This window comes from Ambystoma mexicanum, chromosome 7p (genome assembly GCF_040938575.1).
Source record: "Ambystoma mexicanum isolate Mex_15411 chromosome 7p, UKY_AmexF1_1, whole genome shotgun sequence".
Lineage (NCBI taxonomy): Eukaryota > Metazoa > Chordata > Amphibia > Caudata > Ambystomatidae > Ambystoma > Ambystoma mexicanum.
This window is the reverse complement of record NC_090939.1, coordinates 317960214-317974246: the sequence shown is the minus strand read 5'-3', so window position 1 is coordinate 317974246 and position 14033 is coordinate 317960214.

Below are 14033 nucleotides of genomic sequence, written 5' to 3'. Positions count from 1 at the left end.
GGGGAGGGGTGAAGCACCAGTTCCCCCTGCTGAGAGAGGAGATGCAGGAAAAACCACAACAGGGAGGAGGTCTAAAAATGGACTTATAATAAGCCTGTGAGGGACTAGCAGGAGAAGATGAGAATTGGGAGACTGCTTCAGTTTTTGTAGAACTTTGGCAAACAAAAGAAATCAAAGGGAAGGCATCATGAGTCTGACCTTCCCAATGGAGGAAGAGACATCACCCAGATGGTCCATCTCCTGACCCTTCCATGAGGCATACAGAAGACATTTTACTTTCTCTAAGAATTGCAGTGATAGACTAGAGGAGATAGCCACCAAATAAATTCCAGAAACAGCGCCTCTAAGTGCCTAAGACTTCCTGCTGAGGGAGTCAATCTGAATGTTTATCTCTCATGCCAAGTGAGAAGCGATTGCGAGAATGTTCATGGCAACATGGCAATTGTACAAAAAAAAGAACAAATTACACTTTCAGTCCATAAAGTGACCCAATGCATAATCAAGAGAAAAATCCCTCAGAAGAAATTAATGTTTTGAAGCACCTTCATCCAGTTGCTTTCATTGTAAACACATGTATACCATTGAAGAGGAAGAAGTGACAGGTCCTTAGTGTGCCTCTTTGATGATTGGAGTGCCTGATAAGAAGAGTGTCTGGACTTGAGCCTTTAAAAGTGCCACCACAGGTGCAGTACCTAGGACAGGATCCAAGAGAAAAGAACCTTGTGGCCACCCATGGAATGCGGGAGTGATGACAATCATGCAATGTAAATTTAACGTGACCCTAATGACAGGTAGGCCAGTTTAAGTAATCACTTGTGTAATATCCCCACAACAGATTGTTTTACCATAACTTTTATTTTACATGTTGCTCACAATATGTTCCCTTTACAAGTGCTCATACTTGATGGCCAGGTTACCAATTTACATGATTTAGTCTACCACTTTAGCGCTTGGACACACATATTGCTAACACCACTATTTTCCCTGTTTAAGGGATTAGGCTACACAACTGCAGCATGATATGAATAGAAAGAAGAGCTTTCTCTGTGATTGGCCTTTAGATGAGCCAGTCATTCAAATGCAGGGTTTATGTGAATGCCCTTCTGACGCAAAGATGCTGCCACATCCTTGGAAAACAAAACATTGGGCAGAACTGAGCCCAGGAGGGAGAATTTGAACTGGCACAACTGTTTCAAGTGGGAAAACTAACTAACTAACTAACTAAGGAGTTTCTTATATAGCGCAATCACTCACCCAAAGGTCTCAGGGCGCTTACATAACATAACAAACAAAAAACATAAATTGAAAAAGAAGGGGAAGAGAAATAGCCGCGATGGCGACTAACACGTCCTGAGAGATAGCCAGAGATCTTAGGGCATACGATGGCGATTAGACATCAAAAAGAAAGGTCTTAAGACGTTTTCTGAATTGTTGCAGTGTGGTGGACTGTTTGAGGTGGAGAGGGATTATGTTCCAGTTCTTAGGGCCCCAGGCCCCAAAGCTTGCTTCACCCACTTTCTTCAGAAGGGTACGTGGTTGTGCCAATAGCAAGAGACTGTTTGAGCGTAGCGTATGCTTTGGAATCGCTGTCTGTAGCCTAGTTTTTAGATATTCCGGGGCTTTGCCTGAAAGACATTTAAAAACTATAACTAGTCCTTTGAATTTAAGCTGCTGCTCAATAGAGAGCCAGTGTAACTTTCTTCGATGTTCTGAGATGTGAGTTTGGTGACTTAGGCCACATACAGCTTGAACAGCTCTGTTCTGTATAGTTTGGAGACTCCTAATGTTTCTTTTTGAGGTGCCTATCAGGAGGCTGTTGCAGTAGTCCAGCTTGGTTTTAGCTATGGCTGCTGCAATGGATGCTCTATTAACTTCGGACAGATATGGTCTTATTTGCCATAAGAGATGTGTGAAAAAACTGCAAGATGACTTGAGGTAGGATACGTGCTTCTGAAATGTAAGATAAGTATCAAAATATACTCCCAACGTTTTTTACAGAATCTGATACATGAATGTTGTTACCGCCAATTACGAAGGCTGCATAGTCTGTGTCCATGTTTTTATGCCTAAAAGGTGTACTGATGACCAGCAACTCTGTTTTTTTATTGTTGAGTGCGAGAGAGTTAAGAGCCATCCATTTTTGAATGGTATCATAAATTTCATTTACAGTAGCCAAATCATCCCTGTAGACACCAGATAGTTTAATCACTATCTGTGTGTCGTCGGCGTAGTTAGAAAATTGTATGCCCATTGATTTCAGCAAATCACATAGGCATTTGATGTAAATATTAAAAAGTAGTGGGGATAAGCAGGATCCCTGGGGGACACCACAGGTCACAGGAATTTTTTGAGATTTAAAAGATCCCTTCGCGACACATGCATTCCTAGGACCCAGAAACGATTTTAGCCACCGTACTGCTTCAGGAGAGCATAGGCTGGTTTTTTGGAGTCTATCAGCAAGTAATTCATGGTCGACCAAGTCGAACGCAGAGGAGAGATCCAGCAGGAGCAGTAAAGCAGAATTACCCTCCTCAAGTATCTCTGTTATATTGGCCTTAAGATCTAATAACGCCGTCTCAGTTCCATGGTTGGCTCTGAAACCGGACTGTTCCCTGGCAAGAACGTTATTATTTTCGACAAATTTCTCCAGCTGGATATAGGCTATTTTGTCCAGTATTTTAACTATAAAGGGAACATTTGTGATGGGACGATAGTTCTTAGGTAGCAAAGGATCGAAATTGTCCTTCTTAAGTAGAGGGGTGATCCATGCCTTCTTTATGCTAACAGGAACAGCAGATTCCTGAAAGGAGCGATTGACAAGTTCTGTTACCCATGGGGTAAGGGAGCTGGCGAATTCCTTAAAGAGTGAAGTGGGAAAGATGTCTCCTTTGCATGATGTAGGTTTTAGGCCCTCAATAATCGCTAGGACTTCTGATTCTGTCATGCTACTAAAGGAAAAAGGTGTTATACCGTGATGCAGAGATTCTGGCAGAGATGATAATGATGATTCAGTTAAATACTGAGACTCAATTTTATCCCTAATGCGTCTGTAACGCTCACCTGAATCCCTCGGAGGCGCAGGTCTGGGCTGGGGGTTCTCGGAGTCTTCTAGGGTCACGCGCAGGCCTCGAATGCCACCCTGGAAAGGCCCTTTCCTCACTGAGATCTTGATCTTGCAATTATGAGAGCAAGGGGTTAATATGGATATATAAGCCTGACTGGGTAAGCTGCCTCCCCTTCCTGGTACTCCCAAGTAGTTCGTAGGCTAAATGTGCTCACCTTATGTAGGTGAAAGCGGAGCTCTCCATCCTGCGTCTGTGCAGGGGCGCCGAAGCCAGTTACTTCACTGGTTAATTGTCCAGCCTCTTGGTTGCAGAGGATGAAGATTTGGAGCTAGGCCGTTGTTAGCAGCACGAACGGCGGTTGCTTGAATATGGAGGTCCGGAGAGCGATGGAATGGCGAAGGTATTGCAGGCAAGTAAGTAGAAAATGTCAATTCGAAGTTAAAAGCACTTCTTAATGTCTCTTTTCCTTTTTCAGGTCGCAGAAGCAGCTGGGTAGAAAAATGGATGTCGAGGAATGCGTCGAGGAGTGAGAAAGATGAGCTCTGCCCAAAACACGTGCGTATAGATGGAGTTTTGTATTTCTTAATGATGTCCTTTTGTTTTGCAGATGCGAGTAGCAGCGTCGGCGGAGGCGAGAAGAATGCAGCGCAGGTAAGGAAAGTTTCACGGAGGTTTACTAACCAATGTCTTTGCTTCCACAGGGTGCCGGAAAACTGGAAAGCTGCAGCCCGTGGCTTGAGATGCACCGATGGACTGGGTAAGTGCTGCGCTGGTTTTTATCTCGTGCTAACCTGGTGTTCTTTTCCCTTTTCAGATGCTGCTGAAGACGAAGATGGTATTTCAGAAGGTAAGATTGCGGATTTCTCTTCCCCAGATGCAGAAGTTGAAGATTCTCTGGAGCTGACACGGTGAGCGTCCTGCTGCTATTGCAGAATAACGTGAAGCACGTTGCTCTGATGGGGCGTGGTTTAAATAGCTTACTGGAGTGCTTAGGTGTCTCCTTCCACAGCAGCCTCGCCCAGGTAAGAAGTCCCAGCTTCCAGAATAGTTCCAGTATCCAGTCCCAGGGAGTGGTGCTGGCCACACCCAGAAGGTAAAGTAGTTCCAGCCATGGATGGATGAGGATTTCATCCTGCAGGTGAGTGAGCAGCATGGTCTGCAGCAGGTAGGTCCACCCAAGCACCATTCCTTACATCATGAGCCCGGCACGTCCTGTGCCGGGACTGGGTCCCCTTATGAGCCTGGCGCCACTGGCGCCAGGACAAGGTTCATAAGGCCCCTATGGGAGCCGATGGGTGCCTGAAAATGAAGTTGTGACCCAGCTTCCGAGGCAGTTGGGCTAAACCTGACTCCTTGGAGGCTGCGGTCATGACAGCGTCCTTGAAGGAGTTCAGTTTTCTGAGTAAAACTATCAAGTATGTTTTGACACCATTCATTGTTTATAGTAATCCTATGATCAGTATTGGGATTTTTGAGTTTGTTAAGAACTGTAAAAAGTTATTTTGATTTTATTGCGGCTTTTTCAATTCTATTATTAAGAGACAGTTGTTTAGCCTCAAGCACAAGACTTTTGTATTCTCTAGCTGCGACTTGATAGGTCAGTAGGGCGAGGGGGGATGGGTGGTTGTGCCACTGGCGTTCACATTTCCGTTTGTTTTTCCTAGCAGTGATTAAATTGGGGGTGAATTGAAGTTTGAAGCCTTGCTTCTTCTTCCTTTTTTCCTGTCGGAGGGGGGCAAGAATATCAAACGCCTTGTTAGTTGCGTTTCTAAAGGCAGTAGTAAAGTCTTCCAAAGATAGGTTACCTCCTAGGGGTGGTAGCATGGACTGTATGGTAGATACTTACAACCAGTATGTGTTTAGTTCCTGTAAGCCAGGCTACACATTAAGAATCCAGACCCAGACACATACCATGTGCAGCTTTTTGATCTGTCCAGCAACAATTCCGATGTGCTATTGTCTTGGCTTCCAAAAGGCGAGCCACAAATTGGTTGCTCCTAGGCACTGTAAGATCATTGGCAAACTCACACATATAGGTCAAAAGCTGGAGGCTACAAGTCCCCAAGATGTCACCTGCAGATGCCTGCTACAAAGAAACAATTGCTGCTCAGATTGTCCAGGGTTTTGTCCTCCTTCACTGCAGGGAAAAGAACAGATTTCACTGAGGCTGCATAAGAGGACAAAGAGGAGACCTTGAGACAGGACCATTTAAACTACTTCCAACTGTGCCAGAGGGTATGAAGCCAGGCAGGTCTTCTCCTCTGGCAGCATCCAGCTTTCTATTCATTGGGATCATTGTATGAGAGGTCTCACAAAATGTATTGACCTCTTTCAGCACATCATGATGAAGGGGGATATCTGTTTTGTCCGGTCTCTAGACCAAAACCTCCATCAGGACATCATCCTCCACTTGGAGAGAAATAGGCAACTTCAGCCTTCGGTAATAACTTGAAGAATTATTTTCTGAAAAATTGAATTTAGGAGCGCAGATCTATGGCCTGTCTGTTGGATCATATGGGGGAACACGGACCCATGCAGGTCAGTTACAGGAAAAGGGATAACCACCCTGGCAAGTGACGGTAGAGGAGCCAGTGGGAGAACCAGTAGAGGAGGGGGAGGAGGCCAAGTTCCCTCAGCTGCATCTGAGGTGTTATCAACGCTAGACTCCCAACTGAAACTGGAGGGAAGACCAAGGTCAGCAACTCTCCGACTGAGGGAATAACCTCCCTGATTAGGTCTGAGAAGAAAGACCTCATGGTATGGGAGGCCCTAAATCTAGTCAAGAGTGCTTAATTTAGCCCCAAACTCATGATGGTGGCAATCGAGATTCAGCACTGCTGGACTTGCCTGTTTATAGGCATGAGTTGACTTATACAGGTCTGCATAGGCTCGGGAAGTCTGAACAACATGGGCTGTGAGGAGAAAAAAACTCTCTTGAGTGAACAGATCACACTGCCCTTCTTTTCCTGATAGATCCATCTGGAATAGGAAACCCTGAGTCGGCCCCACCCTGTTGGCTATGTTCCAAATCTGTGTGCTAGTAGACTTGAGTCTTATCTCGAGGGGGAGCTGAATTATCAGTCTGCACCCGAGTCCAATTGCGAGGACTAGAAGCTCTTACTTCCTTTGGGATCTTTGCACTTCGAGCTTTCATGGATTCACCATTTTGCGGCATACCTAGATGTGATGTAGTGAGGGTGAGGCCCTGTGGTTACTTGCTGTGAGGTGCTAAAGAGCTGTGCGATGGTGGAGAGGTGGGGCCAGTAGATGGCAAACTGAGAGCTTTGCGACTTCTGGGAGGAGTTCTAAAATCATAGCTGAACCCTGTCTTAGTCTGTGGCATGGTCATGGGGATTCTCTTTCCCATAAGGCCTGGAGGAATTAGCAGACTGACCAGTTCAGAATAATGTCCCTCTGGCATAGGCGAGGACATTTGAGTGTGTTGATAAGTCTCCTGGGAGACCTCGGGAATAGGAACAGTAATGGATTCCTAACAGCTTAATGAAAGTTCTGAGGGACTTCTCATGGAAGGGTGGCACAATGTGGCACTGGTCTGGCGTACCAATGTATTTTAATCAAGAAATCAGGATCAAATAAATGATCACCCAATGCCTATGCAAATTTGCCTGGTTAGCTTGCCTAGTAAGTTTAGCCAACCAGCTCAACTTGGCTTGCTGCATGTCGAAGCACCAGAGGGGACCTTTGCAACATGCAACTAGGGTCTTGTACCCCAGGAATGCATCACTGGAACTCCTTTCACTTCAGGAGCCCAATCTAAATATGTCACTGGGCTTGGTTTCCTGACTAAAAAGATGAGTTCCCTTAATCGATGTTACAAAGTCCTTTATGTGCGATAGTGCAGGATAGTTGATGATTTCCTCCCACTTCCTTAAATTCTTCCTGAGTGTCCTCCCAGAAAAATAATCACAAGAAGCACAGAGTACCCAGGCATAGTCTGCACCAAGGCACTCAAGACAGAGCATGTGCGGATCAGTGGTGGTAAGGTATCAGAAACAAGACGTGCAGCCCTTAAACCAAAGGCCCAAAAATAAAAATAATTTGATCACATAGTAATGCAGGGATAAGGACTAAAGGGTGAGTCGAGGCATCTGAGCATAGGAGGCTCCCTCCTGGGGCATGTCTGCAGGTGCAAATGCACCCCATTTCTTTTTCACTTTTGAATATGTATGCTACTGTACATTGCATTTTCTTTGGTGTTCAGTAGGACAAGGCTGAGTCTCAGATCCAGCTGTAGCCGGGCTCGGATGCATGGACCGGGCCCAGACCCAAACACTGGGTCTGCGGGATAGCAGGTGCTTACAGACCCAGTAGTAGAGTGGTGTTGCCTGGCCACTTGGTAGACCTCCAGCCCATCTCCAGTTGCCGTTTTGGGTGGGTGACTGTGTATTTGGGTCTATTGGTAGTGCAATGAGCAGCCATTGCTACTGAGGGTGATGGGGCATAGTGGTCATCTAACTAAGGCTACTGGGTTGCTTGGTGCATGCCCATACCCACTGGTCACTTTGGTAAGTACCCAGATCTGTGGGCATATTCCTGGCTAACCATGGCTGCAGGCCATGGTCAATTTCTACCTCGGGTGGCTTGGAAATCCAACCTCGAAGTACAATGGCCTTTCTGGATGGCCTGGGCAGCTGTGACATGGCTTATTGGACAAGTAATAGGCATAACACATGTGTATAGGTGCGTTATAAATGCCATATCATATCATAACATATCAAAATGGCTTCAGGTCATGTCTTGCCAGGGCTTCTAGCTGCTGGTTGCATACAAAGAGCTGCTTCAGGCCATGCCCAGTGGCAAGGGCAGGTGTGTTTGGGGAAAGAGGTGCAGCCAAAGTCTATGCCTCAAGCAACATGGTTGTTGGGCATGACCAAAGCCTACAAGTCACTTTCAGGGGTCTGGGGCATGGCCAAAAGCCAACAGCCATGTCTCCTGGTTTGAGCTGCAACTTAAATTGTGCTTAAATCCTGTGCTTCACAACTAGCATGCAGATTAGAGTGGAGCTTCTACTGGAAGCCCACAGATGCCAAACAGGGCCACATTACCTGGCTTGGGGTGTGTGGGACATGGCCAAATGCAAGGTGAATTGAACATCGTTTATGGCTTCAGGACTTAGATAGTGGTCACTTCAGGTGTCTTTGGAAATCTTTAGGTATCTGGGAGGGCCCCAGGCATACTGTCCATGTTTGCAGATCATGGGCAGTGGGCATGTCTCGAAGTTCAGAAGCCATGTATACAAGGTATTGTTGGTATAATAGTTACAGAAATGGCTTTTGTGCAAGTTGCTCTGACAGGCGACTCCTTACAATCCCTTAATATTCCACATAGGTAATTATTAATAAGTGGCCACAAACGTTATCAACATTCAACCAGTACTGTGAATGTCGCAGGTCAGTGAATTCAGACGGTCGAAAAGCCTAACCGTCAACCAAATATAGTACAACAAGAAGAGACTCCAGGACTCCAGTATATGTATGCTTGATTTTAATGGTTGATAACACAAAACGTTATAGCCCTTGTAAGGTTGATTACACATGTTTCGGCTCGCCTGAGCCTTTCTCAAATCTGGGCTATTAAGGTGCACAAACAAATATATAGTAACGCATTACACATGATCATGCATGAGGGTTAACGAATAACAAAAGACATAATTGTAAAAATTGACATTTGTACGGTCATTATATCAGCATACTGCAAAATGCAGAATCATTTTAGTGTGCAAAAAATATAAGAAATAGACAGAAAAACAGGGATTGGTGAAGGGGATGATTGGAGGGGATGAGAAAACAAGTCAAATGATGGACATTTTTTCGAAACAGAGGGAAAGGGAGAAAAGAATATCGACAAAAAGCCATTTGTTTATTTGTTGTATGTGAGTAATCCCTAGCTTAGATTCTAGCATGTTATAACGTGCAACATCTCACAGGTGTGCTTACCCATGGATGAGATGACCAATCCGTATGACTGTTGTCAATATAGTAATAGAGGGTTCAAATGCCCAAGTCCAAATAGATCTGAAATCAAAATGTTACACATAATACTAAATTAGCAAATGAATCCCATAGGTCATGTTGATAGACTACATGCTCCAAATTGGTCTGTCCCAATTATTTATCTACAGCTATCCTAAACCTGGCAATAAGCAGATCTCGAATACCCTGAGACAATGCTCATCTGGAATGAGATATATGGTAGGGTGTAAAGAGCCTCTGAGAACTTGTTATTCCTTCGGTAATCTAATGAAGATCAACTTGGCCGGATCTAACCATGTGTTAATTCGCTTTAAGAGCTTCTACATATCACCATAATCATGGATCAAAGTAGTGATGCTTTGAAATACATGTGCACATTAGCCTTGAAAAGTCCTTGGATGGTTAAAGGAACTGATGCGCTTACCTTAATTCGGAAGAAGAAAAATAACGCCCGTCGGCAAGAACGGGTTCCCGTCTTCCGACGCCATTTTGAGACCTTGCTGTGTGAGCGGAATCCATGGCAACGTTGTCACGCGTTGCCATGGTGTGCCAAATCCAATCGCCCCACTCCTGGAAAATGTGCCACCATTATTAAATGGTGAGTAGGCCCTGTATAATCAATGTTCGTTCATCGAATTCCAAGTTTAATTACTTGATGTAATACTTTTTAAAGCTGATACATTTGTCGCTCTACCTTCAAATATAAGGACATTTTAAAGCATATGTGCATGTTATATATAAAGACTCCTTAGTACAACTATAACCGGTGACATACCTTGCCTTTTGATCACATGGTGATCTTTATCCAATAATCAACCTCCTTTTGAGGTCAGTTTGAACAAACTTTATTTGTACGAGTGAGTAATGTAGGGTGTGAGTGCTTTTTTGGGTTAGTCTAAAACATTATTAATCAGAGACAACATCACCTTCTAAATACAGCATTCTATTTTTTAACTTTCCAACACAAGATGACACAGGTTTTTCAACAATTATTTACGCACATGCGGTATGGACAAGGGTTATTGTCCCAACCAGACCGCATACATGGAAGGATACCTTATGGTAGCGTGATATACTGCTGCAATAAGATGCAGCTATCTCCGATATCTTCACATGCTAATCTTATGCAGGTAAAACATGGTGAAATCACTATGGGCAGACCGTACACACTTATAGTTTTACTAAGGAGTCTTTATATATAACATGCACATATACTTCAAAATTTCCTATATGTGAAGGTACAGCAACAAATGTATCAGCTTTAAAAAGTATTACATCTAGTAATTATTCGAGTAAGCATAATGTTGCTTAAACTTAGAATTCGATGAACGAACATTGATTATACAGGGCTATTCACCATTTGATAATGGTGGCACACTTTCCAGGAGTGGGGTGATTGGACTTGGTGCACAATGGCAATGCGTGACCACGTTGCCATGGATTCCGCTCACACACCAAGGTCTCAAAATGGCATCGGCAGACGGGAACCCGTTCTTGCCGGCACGCGTTATTTTTCTTCTTCCGAAATAAGGCAAGCGCATCAGTTCCTTTAAGCATCCAAGGACTTTTCAAGGCTAATGGGCACATGTATTTCAAAGCATCACTACTTTGATCCATGATTACAGTGATATGCAGAAGGTCTTAAAGCGAAGTAACACATGGTTAGATCTGGCCAAGTTGCTCTCCATTAGATTACCGAAGGAATAACAAGTTCTCAGATGCTCTTTACACCCTACCATATATCTCATTCCAGATGAGCATTGTCTCAGGGTATTCGAGATCTGCTTATTGCCAGGTTTAAGATAGCTGGAGATAAACAATTGGGAGAGACCAATTTGGAGCATGTAGACTACCAATATGACCTATAGAATTCATTTGCTAATTTAGTATTATGTGTAACATTTTGATTTCAGATCTATTTGGACTTGGGGATTTGCCCCTCTATTACTATATTGACAACAGTCATATGGATTGGTCATCTCATCCGCGAGTAAGCACACCTGTGAGATGTTGCACATTATACCATGCTAGAATCTAAGCTAGGGATTACTCACATACAACAAATAAACTAATGGCTTTTTGTCGATATTCTTTTCTCCCTTTCCCTCTGTTTCGAACAAATGTCTATCATTTGACTTGATTTCTCATCCCTGCAAACCTCCCCTTCACCAATCCCTGTTTTTCGGTCTATTTGGTATATTGTTTGCACACTAAAATGATTTTGCATTTTGCGGTATGCTGATATAATGATCATACAAATGTAAATTTTTCCAATTATGTCTTTTGTTATTCGTTAGCCCTCATGCATGATGATATGTAATGTGTCACTATATATTTGTTTGTGCACATTAATAGCCCAGATTTGAGAGAGGCTCAGGTGAGCTGAAACACGTGTAATCAACCTTACAAGGGCTATAACTTTTTGTGTGATTGACCATTAAAATGAAGCATGCAAATACTTGATGGCGCTGAGTCCTGGAGTCTCTTCTTGTACTATTGTTGGTATAATAGTATATATCATTATAGAAACAGAAAATTAATTTTAAAAAAGTTAAATAGATGTTATGGTTAAGTTTTGCTTAAATAAAACCATGAAAAGGAGGAAAACCTCTTTTTGAAAAGGATGTTATGGCTGCAATGTAAAACAATGAAACCCTCCAGGTTTATCATCTAGGGGTATTTTTAAACTACCATAACTTACGCACTGCCATCAGATTGGCTAGTGTCTGATTCAGAAAGGGTCCCTTTTCTTGTTTGGCACATGTTAATTGAATGGTGTCCAAAACTGGATAAAGCACAATTATGGATATATTGTCTCACGGAACCTGTTTGCTAACTAACCAGGCACTTGTTAGGGCTGTAATTAGCACATTTGTAGTTATGGACGGGTGCCTCGTTCATAAAACGTAGTAAGGGCCAACCAGATTCGCTAGTTGAAAATCAACTGATTGATTTGGCTCCTGGGAAAATGTTTAAAATGGCCTTCATCAATTTGTTTGTGGTTCTATGGAACCTGCACAGTAGAAGCCTTGCAAATGGGCATATTTCAGACGTCTGGGGTAATCCTTTTTGCTAGGAGTTTGATTGGTGCCCAGAGGAGTAGCATATGATTTAACAAGAAATTCATATGGATGCTTTGTGCAGATATTTGGCACTATTTCACTACTCTGAGGCCCCTATCATGCTTCCAGGGTTACATGGGATCCTCTGAGTGTTTGAAGCCTGCTCAAATCCACCGATCCATCTTGAACCTGCTGACCAAGTCAACAGGATGAATGGTAGCCTGCCCACCAGCCCTGACTTTTAGCAATGCCCACTTTCGGGTGGCCACTGCAGGTGCCAGAGGCCCATTACAAAGGCTGAGAGAGTGGCTCAGGATTGCCTGAAAGATGTTATTTGGTGATGCGTAATAATCTTCTTATTTCACGTTTAGCCAACAAACAACTTTTGTCAAACCAGTTAGTGTCATAATTTGATGAGCTAAGCATGCCTTGTTGTACATTTCGTGTATAATGGTCTTGGCATTTTACCACATGCCCCATACATATATATTTTAATGCTCAAGAGTTATAGAAGACCTGCCGATAATTCCTTTACATTGGTGACCCTAAAACAAGGCTTCTTCACTGACACATATTTTTAAACCGTGTTTAATGCTTGCGTATTTCTGTAGTCACGCAAGAAGAGGGTCAAAAGAAGATTGCCTACTAGCTCTTACCACAATTTCCTAGTTCCCAACTAGATTCCAATGATCAATATCCCAAGATGTATATTCAATATTTGTCCAGCTGGCAAAGCCACAATGTGTGTATTTACCTGGAATATCATGTAACGTACTACCATTAGTCTGAACCAATCCACAATGGCTAAATATCGAATACAATCTCAACTTCAAATGTTTTTGGGCCTTGCATCAAGAGATTACCTCATAGGCACTCCAAAAAAGGATTGTATCTACTATGATAAAGAGGATTCTGTAAATATACACCTACAGGCTTTTATATGGATCTGCGTGAAATGACCAAATGCAAAAGTCTGGCTACCAAAAGTCTGACCTTTTTTTCCCCATTTTTCCGCAAATATATATGTGGGGGGAGACCGCTCACAGCCCCCCACCTTACCCCTATACATTTTTAATAACTTTACCCCCTACATATATATCTGTGGAAAAATGGGGGTCAGACTTTTGGGGGTCGGACGTTTTGCCCTCGATCATTTTATCCTATTCCTTTTATATCACCAGTTACTATGACAATATTGATGTGTAGCTAATTGGTAAATCTTTAAAAACAGTCTGTAATTTGCTTAACATGATTTCACTATCTGGAAGAAAATAACAATTAATCACATTGGGCCTCATTCCGAGTACGGCGCTAACCAATGGCGCTATTAACGCCTTGGTTGACGCTGTACCCGGTCCGGCAGCGCCTTGGTGGATGGCGGAATTACCGCCCCATTCCAAGGTTGGCGGGGCGGTAATTCCCCATTCACCAAGGCTCTTCCCCATTCCCAAATGAGCCCCCATAGGGCTCAATGGGAATGGGGAAGATGCAAATAACGGTGACCGTTCATTACGGTCACCGTTATTGGCTTGGAGGCCCCTTTGCGCCCTCGACTTTAACACCTGCTCAAAGCAGGCGTTAAGGGCGAGGGCGCAAAGGGAACTCGGAGTATGGCGGTAAGGGATTACCACCACCGGTCTCGTTACCGGTGGCCGCTATCCCTTACCGCCATACTCGGAATGAGGCCCATTGACATCTAGGTCTAGATTACAACCTTCTTTAACCATATGTCTGCATCAGGATCATTGCATGTCCATTCTTATCTTAATTAAGTCATATGGCATACATTAATTTAATAATACCGTAAGCCCACCTCTGATACCCATCATGGGCTTTGCATTAGCATCAATCACCCTGAATCCTGGAAACTTCACCTCTCTGTCTTTTAGAAGCATGTCATCCGTTATTCCCCA